Genomic DNA, 10,487 nt, shown 5'->3' with positions numbered 1-10,487 from the left:
TTATCGTGTGCAGTCTTTACAATAGTGATCCCGACAAGTGAAGACGTTTAAAATTCAAAAGTGGACACCATTCAGATTTGCGCTGTAACGCAAAAATATTTCTGCTGAATTTTCCCGAGGAATGTCTTCGTATGAAAAGAAAAATTAAATCCAGAATGGTAAGTCGAATTACATTTAATTTTTTTAAATATATTTTTGCATGAATAAGTATGCATATTAATACCTGGGCCCCAAATACAATGGGAAGTAAAAAAAAATTCTTCAATTTAATCTATTTATTTTATTGATTTATTTACATACATACATACGTTTTTGTACATTTTTGAGACCTAAGTCCCAACTCCATTGGACTAAAAGTCCTGTGTTGAGATGGGACGAGCAATCAGTTGACATAGACACATGAGTAAATTACCACAAATATAGGATCAGAAACATAAAATATATATTTTTTAAAACATATATATATGGCACATCAATATGGTAAACAGTAAACTCAAACATTCCGGAAATTATCAAGGAGTTTCCTACTCAAACCCCTCGCACTAAGGAAAATCCAGCCTTAACTATTTTCTTGAATATATTTTTTGTCCTTGAGAGCTTAATACGCTCTTCCAAAATATTGAACACTCTCGGTGCGATAAATGAGAGATGCCTCTAAGCAAAAGTAATACGGGTTTGGGTATGACATGATTCGTGCTCTGGGAAAACCTCGTACGGACATTTTGCTGAGACCTCCCCTTATTGTTCGACCAGAAGTGTGTAAGTGCATCTTTTAAGGTACAGTTGTCTCATATCCAGCACCTTCGTTATTAGAACAACTGTCCTGAACGGATGTAGGAGTTCTATAAAGTTTAATTAGTTTTCTGTAAAAAAGCATAATATGCATACAATTTTCTTCTAAACATGTTAAATTATACGTTACCGGAGAAGATATTTTAAATGCTCATGCAAATATACTCATTTTCGACACCAATATCGGTTTTTCTTTACAGACAGTCGAATATAACTCTGTTAACTTCCCACTGTAATCAGGGCCCTGGGGTGCAATTATGAATCTTCCATATCCTAGACCAGCCGGTCGGCAAACTCATTGGTCAAAAGAGCCAAAGATCAGCATTACGACGATTTAGATTTCTTTTGAGAGCCAAATTTATGTTTCTTTTAAACTGTTTCCTCCTCAAACCCAGCTGCACCTTACCATGCAGTGAAGATCTGTGCATTAACTCTCTATTATTGAGTAAACATTCTTGAAATGAGCGATGCAAAGGAGATTTACCGACAATTGTGTTGACAATCTTGATCACCAAATCCACAACATTTGAAATTGTTCGCCTCTTGATAAATGATGCATGGTAAACAAGTATCTCGTGATTAATTTTTGCTCCGAAAATAGAAAGAAAACCGTTCTCACTTCGGCCATACTTTTGGCTCCATATGTTGAAGTTGAAATTATTAAGTTAGTTCATAATATAAACTTTTAATACAATACATTTTTTTATTAAAATTTCTCAATAACCCATTTTTAAAAATATTTATTTGAAATATTTCGATCTTTTATATTTTCTTTATTTCTTTAGGTAACTCATGTCCAGCTTCAATCCCTTGTACATGAGTTTTTGAGATTCTGTTTTTCTCTTCATTGGTAATTTTATATTTTTTTCATCCCTTGTTTCATATGTATGACATTATTGGTTAAATTTTATTATTGTTTTTATTTTATTCATCCACTTAATTATTTTATGTATAAAAATCGCAACATTTTATTTAATTTGCTGCTTTACTGTGAGCAAGCTATTTTTTTTGTTTATTCTTTCTACATAAGAATATGTCTTTCTTTTGATCATAATCCTCATCGCCTTATTTCAAAGAATTTGTATATTTTTCATTTCTCCTTCGTTAGGTACATAGAAAAATAATGGAAGAACTGTGTGGACATGTGATTGTTATATCGACTGCTCCAAGTAAGACAGCACTAGATCATAAAAGATAGTTTTGCAGAAAAGCAAATTGAAAGTTTGTTTTTTTTTCCATATTCTTGGGTCAGGATTCATAAGTTTTTAAAAATTGACAAAATATATTATTGGTCTACACTTTCTAAGTAATCTGATACTTTATTAGAATCCCTACTATTTTATAGTGTTTTGGGACATAGTGCTGTTTTCTTCGGAATTCGTATTCAGCTATGTGTAGTATGTTGATTTACTTCTCTATTCCAGGGAAAATCAAATAAATTATTAAACTTTCAATGAGCTATTTTATTTTTAAAAATGAAATAGATATCAATTATTAACATAAAAACCCACCCAAATTTATGATATTTTCCGAAAATCCTAATAAATAAAACTATTCAAGGCGGGGTGTTTCTTGTGCGTTTGCGCACATTTTTATCTGTTGGTGTCATTTTTCTTTTCCGAACAGAAGATATACCTATTATGGAACCCTCAATATCAAATGAATTTTCTGAACTCTGTTTAATAAAATAAATCATTAATAAACCGACATATAATTTTTTCATGTTACTAAGTAGGTATGTATCTACAATTGACTATCGATGCAATACACAATGATAGGAATTCCATCATACAACTGTGGTATCAGTAGCATCGTAGAACATTCCCGTTTCCGCATTAAGATACATCATTATTATTTTGGCTGTTCTACTTGATATACCCATTTTTAACACACCACAATGTACGTATATCTCTCTATTCTCAATCGATACACAATACACTAATTACTCGAGACAAGTTAGTAAAACTGAAGCAAACTTAGCAAACCAATCAGCAATTCAACCAGCAATTCAACCTGTCAAATAATAAAGTTTTATCGACATTATTATTTATTTATTATATATATACGGCCTAAGCTAATTACAACAGTTACATGAAGAAACATAAATGCAAGAAACTGAACAAAAAGAACATAAAACTATTTAGCAAAGACAAACAAGGGCAAAACAGTAATAGTATACAATATATTAAAAAAACCAAAGACCAAAAACTTTGAGCTAAACCATGCCAATCCAATTTTCATCCCACACTGTTTAGTCGCGAAGAGATCTACGAAAAGCCGGAAGATCTATCTCAAAAAATTCCAAGTCGTGTGATGAATTGACTAATCTACACATTCTGGACATTGGGGCATAAAAAACCAAAGTTGCTCTTAGAAGATTTTATAAATAGCAGATTGTGACTTCTGGTGACACGGTTGGGAACATGAAAAGAAATTGATTACAACAGAGATGGGACATCACTTAAAGCATTAAGTATTTCGAAAATGCATATAAGGTCCATCTCAGTTCTACGTCTCTCCAATGAAGACAGATTAAGAGATTGCTCTATTTCAAAAAAGGAATATCACCCCTTTGTAATCCGAGCAACCATGCCACTTTTCTTAAAAAGCGGTGTTGGACAGACTCGATATGGTCAATATGAGTCCTGTAGAATAGAGACCAAAAAAGATAAGCGTATTCTAGATGGGGTCCGAACTAGTGAGCAATAAAGAGTTTGATGGTATTAATATTTTTGAAGTCCGCCGTCACTCTATTGATAAAAACCGAGAAGTTTGAGAGATTTGTTTACAATATTATCAATGTGTTCACGATAGGACAGTTTACTATCTAAAGTAATGCCAAGATCCTTTATTGACGAAACCATTGAAAGGGAAGTATTTTTTAGTTTTTAGTTGAATTGTATAGGTTTTTTTCGTCGCGAGAAAGATATTATTTTACATTTGTCAATGGCCAGGCGCCGTGGCGCAGTTGGTTAGACGGCTATCTGTGAAACTGGCGTCGCGGGTTCGATTCCCGCCAGTTGCAAGAAAAAAAATCCAAGAAAGATTTTTTTCTCAATTGGTCTGGGTATTGTGGTGTATTTTTCTTTACCTTCTTCCATATCCCCTCTATCCTACCTGCTGACAAGCCTCAATATAGAGGCTTAGCGGGTTATTCCTTTAAAAAAATAAAAAAATAAAAAGTTGAAGACAATTGATGTCGCACCATTCATTAAAACAATTAATATCAATCGAATAAGAAAGTAAGTCTGACTTACAACGATAGACGAAAACTATTTCCCGGGGAGTAAGGAAGTAAATCAACTTACTTCTTTATTCCATGAAAAAAATTTGCTTTTTGACAAACAACTATTTTTTATATTGATTTATTAACCAAATTAAAAAAGATAGAGTAATGAAAGTCTTCTTGGAAGGAAGACAATGATTTATAACCTTCAGAAATGGAAGTAAGTCAAAAACCTCAATTTCGTAGTTACTGCCTTCTTCCTTGGAGCAGTCGATATATAAAAACACGACTCTTTACATCTATTACATTTCGCAATCCTCTCATAAATGAATTTTTTTGTTACATATTGAGAATGTGTTTTGAAATCAAATACGAGTATCTATCTAAGCAAACCCCGAGACACTTTATTTCGTCCACAGAATTATATTTAAATTATCAAAATTAATATTGTATTCCTAGGGTATATTTTTTCTCCTAATATTCATATATTTTGTTTTTGAGATATTTAATTTAAATTTATTCAGTTTTAACCATTTTGATATATTTTTCAAATATCCTTAATAATTTAAGAGGCAATAGTCCTAGAAGTTCTTCTATAGAACCAGTAGACTAAATAAATTTAACAAAAAGTGTAGTGTAACTTGCGCTGAGCCGCGATCGAGTGGGTTAAGGGCCGCGCAGTTTGCCGACCACTGCCCTAGAGAGTGGGGGATATTTCTTTTTTCCATGCAACTATTTTTTGCTTCATATATGGCCACACTAATGATTAAACGTCAAAAAATATGAACACGTGGAATCAAACATGATGATATTCATTTAGAACATTATTGCGACCTTAAGCATTACCCAAAACACTTAATTAGGTTGAATCGACCCAACCGTATTAATTTTATTTCCGTTTTTGAAGCAGTTTTATACACCATTTGACGTTTTATCATCAGTGTGGCCATTATATAAAGCAAAGTGTCGTCACATTGAAAAAAAATCTTTAAATAATCACTCTCTAGGGGGTAGAGAAGATTCACAATTGCACTCTAGGGAAGCTATATAAAACTAGTGAATTAGAAAATGAATACGGAGCGTCCTCTGGTTAGAATAGTCTTCATCTAACATGGCTCAGCCTGTTCTAAGATGGAGGTTTTTTTGTGTTTTACAGTATAAAAAGTTCTAAACTAATATTCAATTCTACTACGACTACCATCACGCCATTTCTCCTTAGGGGTAGGCAGAGAGAATGGACCGCCACACAAGTCTATCCTGGAATACATTCCTAACTTCTTCCACATTCATACATATTGTCATACATGCCCTTCGGTTCTGCCTGCTTTTGGCATGATTAGACTTAAGATTTTAGTTTATCTGATCATGCCACGTCTTTCTTGCTCGTCTTCGTCTCACGTTACCGTTCATTTTCGCCATATATACTTGTTTTACCATCCTTTCGTTGTCCATTCGTTCTACGTGACCAAACCATCTCAGAGACCCTTTCTTAATGTTATCAATTATACTTGAATCAGATTTACACTCCCGCCTGATTCATCAAGCCGATTTCATCATTCGTAACCCTGTCGTATTCAATTCAATTAATGTATTTAAAAATAACATACACAATACCAACATATATTCAAAACGTACATATTATAAAAAAGAAAAAATACATGAAAGAGACTCGTGTCAAAGTAGTAGAAGAATCCTGCTCCGGAAAACCCCTTCGGATACATGGAACAGACCAACATCCAGAACGATATTGTTCAGCATAGCGATAACCCTTCCAACAGGCATAACCTCAGGCAGGTTGGTCCTGTGTATCGGAATATAAAACAATCTATGCTGACGCTGTCATAGGTAATTATCAGGAACATACATACCAATGCTCATCATAATCTCAGAACTATCGATCATACCGCGCAACAATCGATAAAAATGTGTAGTCAAATACACATTCCTTCTAGTCTCTAAACTGTTGTAGCCAATCATACCCTGGAGAAACTCGGTCGGGTAGAGCCGAGGATAATACCCGCACTCTCTCATGTAGAGATATCACGTTTTTAAAAACATTTTTTAATTAATAAAGGTCTATGAAATACTGTCTTTTGCTAATTATTTTTAGAAAAAAAAGTATGTTTAAATTTGTAATTTTGAATTCCCGTATAAACGGTCGTTTCATTGGCCACGCCCCTAATACGTCAAGATTCGTGTTTATTCGTTCCTGCCCATTCAAATTTGTTTAGAACATTCTCACAAATCTTGACGTCACAACTGCCAACAACTGTTGCGTTTTTCTAGCGACGTATTTTTATCAAATGTCCATGTAATTTAGTTGGAAAAGGTTCAAAATAAATTCTCTAATATTCATTAACTTTAAACTTAATTTTCTAGCTTAACAGATTGGCCGTATCTTTTTTCTTAACCTTTAAAACTTGTTATCCCTTTCTAAGCGAAGAGTTGTGAACGATACAATCAATTTTTATGAAATGGCGAATGGCACACTGGAAATTTCTGATTTAACGAGACCGATAAGTATCAATCTACCGAATAGATGTACAAGATTGCAGTCTACCTTTGCTGTAGCGTCTGGTAGACAAAATTATTTTTAAATGATTAACTTCGGCCCTACTGAAAATCGGATACAATAAATGATTTCTTGCGCGCGGTAAAAATTGGAACATTAGATTGCACGGCAAAGAATAACATCTGATCTGGTTTTTTTTTTTTTAATTGTTAATAATATTTTTGATGTTCCTGATTTGGTTAAATGTATCTATTTCAATGTGCCTAATAGGCCAATGAAGCATCATATTTACTTTAGATATATTAATACAATTCACAAAATTCACATAAATAATGCTGAAAGAGTTTAACGAAAATTTTAAAGTTTCATTAATTTCAAACTGTATAATAATCGGGTTGTGGTCCTGTGGCTAGTGTCTCGGACTCACGGACCAAAGTTCCGTGGTTCGAATCCCACTTTACCCCAACTTGATTCCCATTTTCTAATGGTGAGTTATTTATAACTCGTTGAAAATGGCCCTCAAAATTAAATATTTGAGTAAATCATAAGAACGCAAATATTTCTTATAATAAAAAAATAATTGAATAATAATAATAAACTGCATATTCCCATAGAACAAATTAACTACATGCAGATAGTTGCTGAATGTGCATCTTGAGTGGTTTATGCTATGTTCATGTCCCGCATGTAATGTATATGTTTGTGTATGTGCGTTTGTGTGTGTGCGTGGATGGCTCGGAGTGTACATTCGGTATTTTTATTTATTCTAATTTATTACCTCCATGGAAAACGCAAATGTCAACAATTATTATTTTCTCACTTAAAATTCTTATTTATTTTTTTGTCACATTTAATGTTTATATCTTTTAAATTTATGAAAACTTAATTGGTCTTTTTATGTTAAAAATTGTTGTTTTTAATACTTATTTTGTATGACTGTATGTTTTCTGAATAAAATAAAATAAAAAATAAATAAAATGTCTTTGTTAATTTTTTGGAATTTACTACTCTGGAGGATCGCAGAAAAATAACTGAACTAATATATTTAAATAAAATCATTCATTCTTAATTCGATTGTTGCGAACTCCTGGATTTAATCAATATTAATATATTAATATACTAACACGTAAAAATATACAGAATACTCTATACTATATTCTTGTCACGCTTCTCAAACTAACTATCTTTGTAATTTAATGTAATTTAATCATTGTCGACTGAACGTTACTGTAAAATAAATAAATAACAACACGCAAAGCGATCCAACATCAATAAAACTTGCATTTGACTTTGTCCGGAGTGATTTTGACCAGTCCAGTGGCTATGAAACATTCTACCTTTTTAAAATAAATATTTTATGTCGAACCCGAGACCTCTTGTATGGTAGACAAACGCGCTGACCATAGAACACGAGGCGAACACAAAGCCTGTAATCTGATAAAATGTAAGGAAATCATGCAATTGTTGCCATTTTAAAACGCCGTTATTTAAAAATTGCACCATTTTCTTTAGATGTATTTTATTTAAATAGTACCTTTATTTTTTTTAATGTGTTTACTGTAATTAATTTGAATTAGTCCGTAAATAAGTATTTTTTTTAAACATGAGTGAATGAATCAATTTATATGTCTTTGAAAATATATATTAAAACATATTTTTTTTATTGAAATAAAAATTAAAACGATTATATTATACGTACGCGTACTACGTAATTAAAACGATTATATTATGTTCGCATTATATTTACCATTAATTTTCTTAATTCAAACGGTTTGGACAGCTTGGAAAAAAATTACCTTAAAAATGTACCCGCCCTTATAAATATACTGTATACTAGTTTTTTCCCGCAGTTTTGCTCGCGTTGTATTAGGGAGAAATTAACTAATTAATTAGTTTTGTCGTTTTATAATCATAATTTTCCCAATGAAATGATTATTTGTTTTCGCTTTAAAAAGTAGCCAGTATTGATTGCCGGTCCTCCAACTTTAGCTATGCAAAAAAACGACGATCCCTTAGTCTATGGTGACGTAGCATCGTTATTCTGTTTTAGTTTTAATTAATTTTCCACCAAGAATTAATTTTTACACTAAGAATTCATTTTTACACTAAGAATTCACATTTACACTTAGAATTCACATTTACACTAAGAATTAATTTTTACATTAAGAATAAACTTTTACACAAATAATTAAATTTACCGGAAAAATCATTTTCTGCTAAGAATTCGTTTTTAATATGAGAATTCAATTTTACACTAAGAATTCATTTTTATACTCAAAATTTATTTTCACACTAAGAATTAATTTTCAATCTAAAGAATTTACTTTTACAGTAAGAATTCATTTTTACACTAATTATTAATTTTTACACTAGTAATTATTTTTTACATATATTTTAATACTTTGTTTTTTATAATGTAATAATATGTATATTTTATTAAATAAAGACTATGAAAAAAAAAACTCAAAAATTCGTTTTCCACTGAGTTAATTTTTAAACTAAGAATTAAATTTTACACTTAAAATTCATTTTTATACTAAGAATTCACTTTTACACTATGATTTCATTTTTACACTTTGAATTTACTTTTACACTAAGAATTCATTTTTACGCTTACATTTCGACACTAAGAATTCACTTCTACACTAACAATTTATTTTTACACTGAGAAATCATTTTTACTTTAATAAATCATTTTTACACTAAGAATTCATTTTTAAACCAAGAATTTACTTTTACACTAAGAATATTTTTATACCCTAAGAATTCATTTTTCCCTTAAGAATTTTCCCGTGAAAGTGATATTTGCGAATGAAACGTAGCCTATAACATTTCTCAGCTCTCGTATGTATGTGAAGTAGGTATTGAAATAAATAAAACGTTAAAAAATAGCGTTAAATTCCATCAATACTCGGGTGTCATTCGCATTAGGTGGCCCAATCAACCGAATCGCCGTATTTTTTAATTTATTCGTAGATTTCTATTATTATTATTATTTTATTCGGAAGCTAATGTCTCTTGGAAGATCTTTCCGATTTGCCCTCGGCCTCCACACGATGCCGGACACCATGTTGTGATAACCACCACTGCGCTTATAAAAACGACAGCAAAAACATCTATGTTATCCAAAAAAGTCGATCAATTAAAATATTAAATTGGTTTTTTCACGACCTTCACTTATTTTTATAAAATCAACTAAATATTATATCGAATATTGAGATTAATTTATGTATAATGATATACAGTGTTATTCAAAATGACGACTCAACTTCTATATTGAAAACTGCAAACAAATGACAAATAAAAATATATAAATAGTCTCTATAAAAGTTTACAATCCCATCTATAAATATTGCAGCGGAGTTGGAAAACATTTTAGATAAGGGATTAAGGAAGTCGGGGCATTTTTCATAATTATTTTTTTACTATGGGTACCATATGAATTATTTTTTGTACAAAATTAATTGAAAAGTCCTGTTCCTGTTCAAAGGAAACCTATTCTATGGAGTGCATGGGGCACTGCATTGGTACACCAATTCCATCGTTTCTTAATCATTTCTGTTACATGAACGTATGATGATCAGTCATACGCTCCAAGTACCAGTCCAGGGACTATAAATTACTATAGTATAAAACACCCTTTTAGATAAATATTTCATATCAACCTATAACTTATAACCTAGAACATATGACTTTGAATATTTTACCGTTTTTGCTTGTATATGTAATTTTTAATACTATTATAATGTTATTTGTGTTTTTTTATACTTTTTTAGCTTGTATTATGTATACGTAATTTTAATAAGCTTTTGATATTTTTTAATCTGTATTGGGTGTGCGCATATTTTGTTAATTTAAAAAAAACTTTTTTATTCTTGTAATTTTTACATTTGCACTCTCGTACTAGTTCAGTTTGTATATACATACATGTCATTTTTAAACTTTTTATATTTTTTA

At 31.1% G+C, this 10,487-nt stretch overlaps 1 protein-coding gene across 1 annotated transcript in view; it reads left to right on the top strand.

Annotated features, from left to right (window-relative positions):
- Prestin (solute carrier family 26 member prestin) overlaps positions 1 to 10,487 on the top strand; it is a 49,468-nt gene continuing 38,981 nt past the window's right edge. The window contains exon 1 of the mRNA XM_088241955.1: positions 1 to 158. The gene's annotated coding sequence lies outside the window, so the exon portion shown is untranslated. The remainder of the gene's footprint in view (positions 159 to 10,487) is intronic.

This window comes from Micrasema longulum, unplaced genomic scaffold (assembly GCF_059751315.1).
Source record: "Micrasema longulum isolate JH-2025_06_02 unplaced genomic scaffold, ASM5975131v1 h1tg003196l, whole genome shotgun sequence".
Lineage (NCBI taxonomy): Eukaryota > Metazoa > Arthropoda > Insecta > Trichoptera > Brachycentridae > Micrasema > Micrasema longulum.
This window is presented reverse-complemented; position numbering and strand designations above follow the sequence as displayed.